Raw genomic sequence first — 8,652 nt, 5'->3', positions numbered from 1 at the left:
TTTTTTTTTTTCTCATTAAAACAGTTATGTGTCATCAGAGAAATGCAAACCAAAACCACTCTGAGATATCACCTAACTCCAGTAAGATTAGCCCATATCACGAAGTCCCAAAACTGCAGATGCTGGCATAAATGTGGGGAGAAGAGAAAACTTCTGGACTGCTGGTGGGACTGCAAACTAATACAACCCTTATAGAAAGAAGTATGGAGAATTCTCAAAGAACTAAAGGTTGACCTTCCATTTGATCCTGCAATCCCATTACTAGGTATCTACACAAAAGAACAAAAATCATTTTACCCCAAAGACCAGAATGTATGTTGCAGCTCAATTCATAATTGCCAAGTCATGGGAGCAACCCAAATGCCCATCAACCCATGAATGGATTAACAAATTGTAGTATATGTATACCATGGAATACTCTTCAGCTATACTCTTCAGTCTTCAGATGGAGACTTTATAGCTGTTATATTTACCTAAATGGAGTTGGAACACATTCTTCTTAGTAAAGTATCTCGAGAATGGAAAAAAATGTATCTGATGTTCTCAATACTAATATGAAACCAATATATAAACACACATTCATATGAATGATAAAAAACAACTATAGTCTAGCAAGAGGAAGGGGTGAGAAGGGAGAGGGGAGGGGAAGGGGGGAAGGTGGTTGGTGGGGAGGGCATTTGGTGGGATTTCACCCAATGTGCTCAAGGCGTGGGTATGCAGCATGCCCCCACCCCCACTAGGGTAAAGGGCCCTCTTACAACTTGAACTTTACCTTGGAAGTGAGAACAATGTAACCTAAAAATTTGTTCCCTCCTATTAATTTGAAATAAAAAACAGTGATGTGAAACAAATTATACAGAAAATGTAAAAGGGCCTGTGGAATCTTAAACAAAGCTGAAAGGAGCCCAGGATTTGAGGAAAACTGTGTTTTACTTTATATACTGGTGTCCTTTCCTTCAGACTTTGGAGGACTATGAAGAAATTTGTATTACTCACCAATAACATCAGAAAAGAAAATAAGAATCGTTCCTCCACACTGCGCTAGGCGATCTGTATTAATACAAGCTAGTGTAGCTTTGCTGCAGTTGCCTCAGGCACCACCTCTCAGATAGGTTTTACTGCTTGAAACTGCATTCATTTTTTATGCTCACATAATAAACTTTACTAAATAAATTTGCCAAAGGGAGGCATGTGTTTAAGGGTTTAAATCTTTCTTTTATTTTTAATTTTTGGGGCCAGAGCTGGGTTTGAACCCACCACCTCTGACATATGGGTCTGGCACCTTACTCCTTTGAGCCATAGGCCCCGCCTGGTTTAAATCTTCCTTTATTGATAAAACTGCATTCTTTTGGGGGGGAGTCTGACCTGCTGAAGCTGCTTTTCTGGCCACAAGGGGAGCTGAAAGTGCCTGGGAATTGACATTTCCCTGGGGCAGCCTTCACCTAAAGACTCAGGTGTGGGAACATAAGCACCTGTAGGGGATAAACAGCCAAAGCTCCCCCCTTCCTTCTCTTTGTTGTCATCTCTCTTCTCCAGAGAAACCCCAGGGGACTGAGGGTATCTCTGCATGAGATGCGGCTAGACATCTTCCCTTCACTTGGCCTCATACCCGTGCCTGTCTTAATTTTCCACTTGTCTTCTGTTTTTAGATCTTAATGAATAATTTTCACATATTCTGATTTTAGGATTTGCTGGGGTGGGGCAACCTGAGACGCCATTTTATCTAACCTTTACAACAATCCCCGTGAAGTAGGCAGGATCAACTCCATTTCACAAACATGGAAACTCTGGCTTTGAGTGGGCCTTCCCCAGATCACATAAATGAGTAGTTCTCTTGACTTTCAAAGGCATCTTCTCTCTGCTATAGTATATTGCCCCAAGGACACAACTTGTCTTGCTTCCTTTTCTGTTTCTTAACTACCTTGGGCTTTCCCAAATTCCTTGACTTAAGAAGTCTTGGTGTTCTTATTATTTCCTCTTGTTGGACTGTTCAACCCTGGTTTTTGCCAGAACAGTGAATGGAACAGAAATGACTTCTATGCACTCCTCTTATAGCATGATGTGGTGGATTAAAAATGGCCCCAAATTCTTTGACATTCCTTCCACTGAAGGTTAGGGTCTATTTACCCTCCCCTTGAATCTGGGCTGGCTCATGACAGTTGTAACAACTAGATTATAGCCAATGTGATCTGGGATTAGCTTTTGAAAGGACTGGAAATTCTGTGTTAGTCTTTTGGAACCCTGAGCTTCCATGTGAGATGAGACTGCCAGGCTATCAGGAAGCCCAAAGCTTGCTGACAGAGAGGCCATGTAGAGACAGAGATGCCTAGCCAGCCACTAGCCTTTTGCAGTTTTTGGCTGGGGCAGGGTTTCAACTCACCACCTCCAGTATATGGGGCCGGCGCCCTACTCCTTTGAGCCACAGGCACTGCCCTAGCCACTAGCCTTTTGAATGATCCCAGCTGAGGCTTCAGACATTAGGGAACAGAGATGAGTCACTCCTGCCAAGCTTTGTCTGAATTCCTAACCCATACACTCCATAATCTTAAAAAATGGTGGTATTTTGCCATACAAGTTTGGAGTAGTTTTATTGTGCATCAACAGATAACTGCAACACTCAGATACATCTGATGGTGCAGAAAGCATCTGAATTAGCAAATAGCAACTGTCTACCACCTCTTGACATGCCCCACAGTGCAATTCCACATACTCCTCAAACTTCCTCACTCTGGTCTTGAAGTTGGGGACAGATGAACTCTTTCTGAGCAACATCCAATCATAACCACATTCCACTTTGGGAGCAACTAATCCTGGGTAAACTTGGATTGGCTTGAATGGCTTGGGAATCAATTTCCTCCCAGCATGGCTACGCTTTTTTTTTTTTTTTTTTTTTTTTTTTTTTGGTTTTTACTATAAGATATTTTTAGCTGCTATATGAAGCCCTAACACTCTGAGGTGTAATGAGATAGGATGTTCTTCTTTTTAGGAAAGGCATCACTTAACATTTGGTTCTGTCTTAACTTTGCCATGCTGTCACCTTGAGCCAGTCCCAAATTCTGTGAGCTTCATTTTTTTTTTTTTTTTGCCTCTGAAATGAGATAGTGAACTTGTGAAGCATTTTGTGGCTTCCCTAGGAGAATGCTTTGTTCCTAGTGTTGGATATCTGTGGCACTTTGTACATACGCATATTATAAATCACATCACACGTATTACATACAGCACTAGTGCCATGGGAGAAACTACTGTGTAGGCTGCAGGCTTCCGGATCATACAGACCTGGAATTTGTCATTTACTAATTGTGTGACCTTAGACAAGTATCTACCTCTCAAATTCATGGGGTTTTTTGTTTGTTTGGTTTTGGTTTTTGCAGTTTTGGGCTGGGAACTCACCACCTCCGACACATGGGGCCGGCACCCTACTCCTTTGAGCCACAGGCACTGCCCTCAAATTCATGTTTTCATGTGAAATGAAGATTGTCATACCTATCTCATACAATTGTTTTGAGGATCAAAGAAGTAATGAAGAAAAGCATCCCATAACTGCTGCTTATATTGACCTTCATCTTGTCCTTGACCTGGTCCTTATATTGACCTTGACCTTGACATTGTCATTCAGCACTTCTTGAATTTGGGCTAGGGAGTGATAGAGCAAACATTGTTTCGGCACCAAATGAATGGTTACAGAGCCAGAGTTGAAAGATTATTCTGAGGCATGAGACAGAAGGAAAATGAAGGCCCGGTTTGTGCAATTAAAATGGCTTTATTCCACCTGGGCACAGGTGGGGTAGGATTTCTTACTAGGAAGAAATCCACATGTAGGTAATGGCAAACTGGGGTTTTAAAGGTTAGGAAGGTGAGGGAGGTGCAGTAGGGGTTGTAGAAGGGTATTAGGAGAAGCTGTGTTACCCTACCCAGGAGAATTTGAGAGGGTTCATGGGATGAATGCAGGGAAGGAATGTTTCAGAGTACGAGAAATGCCTGGATATAAGGGATCTCTGACCATTTTTGAAAGTAATTATTGAGATCAGTGAGAATTGAGAGATCGAAGGTGCCACGTCGAGGCCACTTTAAGCCACTGTCAAATTTGTATGCAGTCTAAGCAGTATTACAGAAAAAAATGAGACGCTTTGGTTTGCGGTCAGGATAGAACTTTAGAGGCTTGAGATTAGTCAAAAGCTAGTTTAGATGTGAAGAAGGGGGAATGTGTGACTCTGGAGGTAAGAGGCAGCTTAGAGGTGAACAAGGAGAAATCTAGGACTGAGCAGTGCCCATACTGAAAACTGGGAGGTAGGAAAAGAAATAAGACTAAAGGGAGACTGGAGGAGGAAGAAGAAAGTTGGACCGGCCAGAAAAAATGGTGATCCTCTGCCAGTGCCTCTGGGAGGGCACTGGATGGTGAGCTTGACTCACAGAACTACCAAAAATGGTCCAGCCCACAGTAGGGTAATGGATGAGCCTGGCTCATGGAGGCTGGCCTCAGGAGATTATCCAGACTCTCCAAAAGAGAGCCTGGCCTTTGCACATGACCTTAACTAGCCAGAGGGGTCTAGACCCACAGTAAGGCACCAGGGGGATGAGGCTGGGGAACCAGCCAGAGCCGAGGCCTATAAGAGGGCATCCCCAAACATAAGGCACTGGGCGTGGGCAAGCCTGGCCCACTGGGGTGGCTGGCGCAGAGATCAGGGAAGCAAGGTCTCCACGTGTGAAACCAGCTGGGGAAAAAATGGAGTAATAGGAAGTAAGCGATCTAGAGCTGGAGGGAGAGGGAAAGAGGAAGTTAAGACCAGAAGATGACAAGAGAAGCTAAAAAAGGTTCAGAAAAGGAGTTCTAGATGCAAACGCTCACCTCACCAATAAGTGGATGAATTTCGGGCAGGGGTTGGAGGGGTTCCCTTGTTTCCCTTCGTCTTGTGGGAGAAGTCTGTCTGGTTGGATCCAAGGCAGTGTTTTGGCCCCCCAGGGGGCTTCTCCCCATCCTGGGTTTGGCACCAAAATGAGAGGTCAAAGACAGAAAATAAAAGATTATTTCAAGTCCCGAGAAGAAAGGAAAACAAGATTCAGGCTCTGTGTGGGCAACCACAGCCTTTGTTCCACCCTGGTTTCTCCTGAGTTGGAGAAAGAAGTCAGCTCATGGGGTGGTGCCTGTGGCTCAAAGGAGTAGGGTGGGGCCCCATATGCCGGAGGTGGCGGGTTTAAACCCAGCCCCAGGCCAAAAAAAAAGAGTCAGCTCATGGGTAAAGATGGAGGGGGATTTTCAAGGTCAGTAAGGAAGGGGTCAGGGCATTCCCTTTCCTGGGTTGGACATCCTTGGAAGAATAGGGGTTGGCCTATTTACCTTTCCCAGGTGGGACATCCAGTGGGAGAGGGTAGGGGGTTGACCTTTCTTAGGTGGGTCATGGGGTGGGAGAGAGCAGGAGGTTGATTCTTTCAGGCGGGGCCACCCTATCTGGGAGGGGTTTGATCCTATCAGGGAGTAGTGTGAAAATACAGTTTATAAAACATCTGCTGTGTACACACTGTATAATCTGTTACTTCTTTCTTTCAGCAACTCTATTTTATGATGAAAAAGAGAATTAAAAACAATTAAAGTCATTCTCCTAGGCTACCACAGGTAGTGGGTGATTTTCTACCTCAAAAGTTCATGCTCTTTCCACTGTACCATGACACTTCTCAGAATTGGAGAGAGAGGTGTGTGTTAGTATAGAAACAAACAAAAGGGTGTGTGATCCTTGAGTTATACTGTCTATTGAATGGCATCCCAACCACATCAGACAGATGGAGGCCCCTGTTCCTGCTACGGATTTTCTGGAATAGGCACCATTCACTCCATAAAACCTGACTGAGGAGCCTCTGCATTCCCAGCACCAACCAAAAAAGATAAATCAGTTCTCAAGTTAGCTCTCAAGGAACTGCCCAGAAAAGCTTCCTTGACCTCTCTTTTAAGGGAATTATTAAAAATGAATTTGTGTGACATGTTTTTTTACAGCAGCAGCAGAAAAGCAGTAAGTACAAAAGACAATAAATTTCATTTTCGATTTTTGATTCATATCAGAGGATAACGTGCAGACACACAGATGGCTATCACATGTGAAACAATAGTAGGGTAAAATTCCTAAAAATCAAGTGAGAAGTTGGTGACGCATGCCTCTGTAAAGCCCCAGGCTGCTGACCCACATGTGCCTCTGTGTCATTCCTCCTCAATATTATCCACAGGTAGGTCAAAGTGTCCACAGACCAGAACTCAGCAGACATCTGCCTAGAGGTGCTGTAAGGTCCTTGGTTAAAAGATGTTAAATGTAAGTCTCTGCAAAGAACAACACTTCAATGTCAGCAACTGGTACTGGCTCCAAATTGTTTCCTATCTCACCTGAGAGGGTTAAAAAACATCACAAAAACATACCTGCTGGCATCAGAAGCAATACGGGACTCTCCATCCTACGTACATCCCCCCACAAAGAAATTTTATTGACTAGAAAGGAAACGTTAAAGATGAGTGACTTCTGCCTTTAATGAAAATAATGCCAGAGCAAAAAGGTCATAGGAATTCAATTTGTGTCTGGCTCTGGACATATCACTGCCTCTTTGCTTCCGTTTTATATGCCCAGCTTCTTATATTTACCCAAGGTGAGTATAAGAAGCCAGGGTGGGATAACACCCAGGGTAAGATTTAATTTTTTTTTTTTTTATTGAATGGTAACTATGTACATTAATGCACTTCTGGGGTACAGTGTGGGGTTTTCACATGCAATCTGAAAACCTTCCATCAAACTGGTCAACACAGCCTTCATGTCATTTTCTCAGTTATAAGATTTAATTTTTAGGCAGAGTTCGTTGAGATTCTCAGAGGACAATTCATGTCTTAGACCTTAGTGGCTACCTCCTTTTTCAAATGATTTGACAGGAACTTTTATAGAATTTGTAAGAGGCATGCAGGGAAAGGCATATGAAACTTTCTATTTTCTATTTCAATGAGTTTGGCTCTTTTAGAGACCTTGACTATGTGGAATCCTGCAGTATTTGTCCTCTGTGACTAGCTGATTTCACTTAGCATAATGCCCTTCAGCTTCTTCTGTGTTGTCACATTTTCTTTCTTTTTTTAAGAGTGAATAATATTGCATAGTATATATTTTATACACACACCCCATGCACACATTTTATTTACCTACTCATCCATCAAGGGTTGTTTCCCTATACCTATGGGTTATTATGAATACTGCTGCAGTGAACGTGAGAGTACAGATTTCTCTTGGAGACTAATCACTATTTTTTAGATAATAAACATTTACGTTTGCTTTATCACTACAAGAAGTACATCTCTGGGTGAGGAAAAACTGCCCACACTCATATTATTCCTCTTATTGTTGAGGTTATAATCATGGTAATTAAAAAGTAAAATATAACCTTTATGCTAACTATAGGATAAAATAAAGGAAATATTATTCACAAGTTATATGTAAATACTATTTTCAAAACATTGAGACTCACAGCCCCATCAAGCTTCAATTTGAGCAAAAGAATAGTCTCTCCTATGTAGCAGCAGTTTTATAAAATAATAACGAAAGGTACCTGGTTCTAAAATAATTTTTATTAAAAAGAGATAAAGGGGGCGGCACCTGTGGCTCAAAGGAGTAGGGCACCGGGCCCATGTACCGAAGGTGGTGGGTTCAAACCCAGCCCGGGTCAAAAAAAAAATGCAGAAAAAAGAGACAAAAAGGGGTTCCAAGTTTTTCGGTGTGTCTTCACAAGTACATTTGGTTTGTTTGAAAAGTGAGTTGATCTTTAAGAATCCACTTCTATTTTCAGGATGGAATCTAGAGGTGGGGAGGGAGAAGTAGAAGGATAAAAGAGCCTCGTTGCAGACATTGTTCTATCAGATCCCCTAACAGCAATGAGTTCAGACTGGAGAAAGAGATGGGTGAACGTGATCTATGAGCACAGGTGAGACCTATGGGGAAAGCCCACCTGTTGGTGAGGGACCGTACTGGAGTTTGCTCTTGTCATGTTGGAAAAGTTGCTTATGCAGTGGGGACTCTTGATTCAGCTTCTGGTGAATGAATCATTCTTTTTTCTCTTTTAAAGAAGTATTTTAATGTTAAAAAATTGGAAGTTCTAAAACTTTGATAGCTTAAACAGTATTTATTTTGGTTGCAATATTAAGTGTATATTTAAATTCAAAATTAGTGTCCAACAGTGCATGCCTTATATTCTCTGTGTTAGACCCATGCTCTGTTTTATTGATGAATGCCACATAGTGAACTCTTCTGCTGTCTCCATGTCCATAAAATTATCATTGACTCTTTGCTAATAAAATAAGCCTGTGTCATCTGCTTGAGACTATAGTTGACATTCCTAATTAAGGTTACATCCAATTAGGTTACACTGCTTGCATTTATGAGGCAATAACTGAATTGTAGTTGAGTCCTCCACCCAGAAGGTATGCCATATGCCCCTTAGGTGGGAGCTTACCAACCCTCTTTCCCCTTCTCCATTCTCCCACTTTTGAATTTGTGTTTTTCTCTCTTGTGGGCCTATAGTTGCTCTTCTACTGGTTTCAAAGTAGTATTAAGTACATGGGTGCTTTTTTCCCCCATTCTTGAGATACCGAAAGTGGTGGGTTCTTCAGTTCATCCAGTTAAATACAAAAGATGTAAA

This window comes from Otolemur garnettii, unplaced genomic scaffold, assembly GCF_000181295.1.
Source record: "Otolemur garnettii isolate 467f Iridium unplaced genomic scaffold, OtoGar3 scaffold00032, whole genome shotgun sequence".
NCBI classification, from domain to species: domain Eukaryota; kingdom Metazoa; phylum Chordata; class Mammalia; order Primates; family Galagidae; genus Otolemur; species Otolemur garnettii.
The sequence above is the reverse complement of the archived record's forward strand: the minus strand, read 5'-3'. Positions refer to the sequence as shown.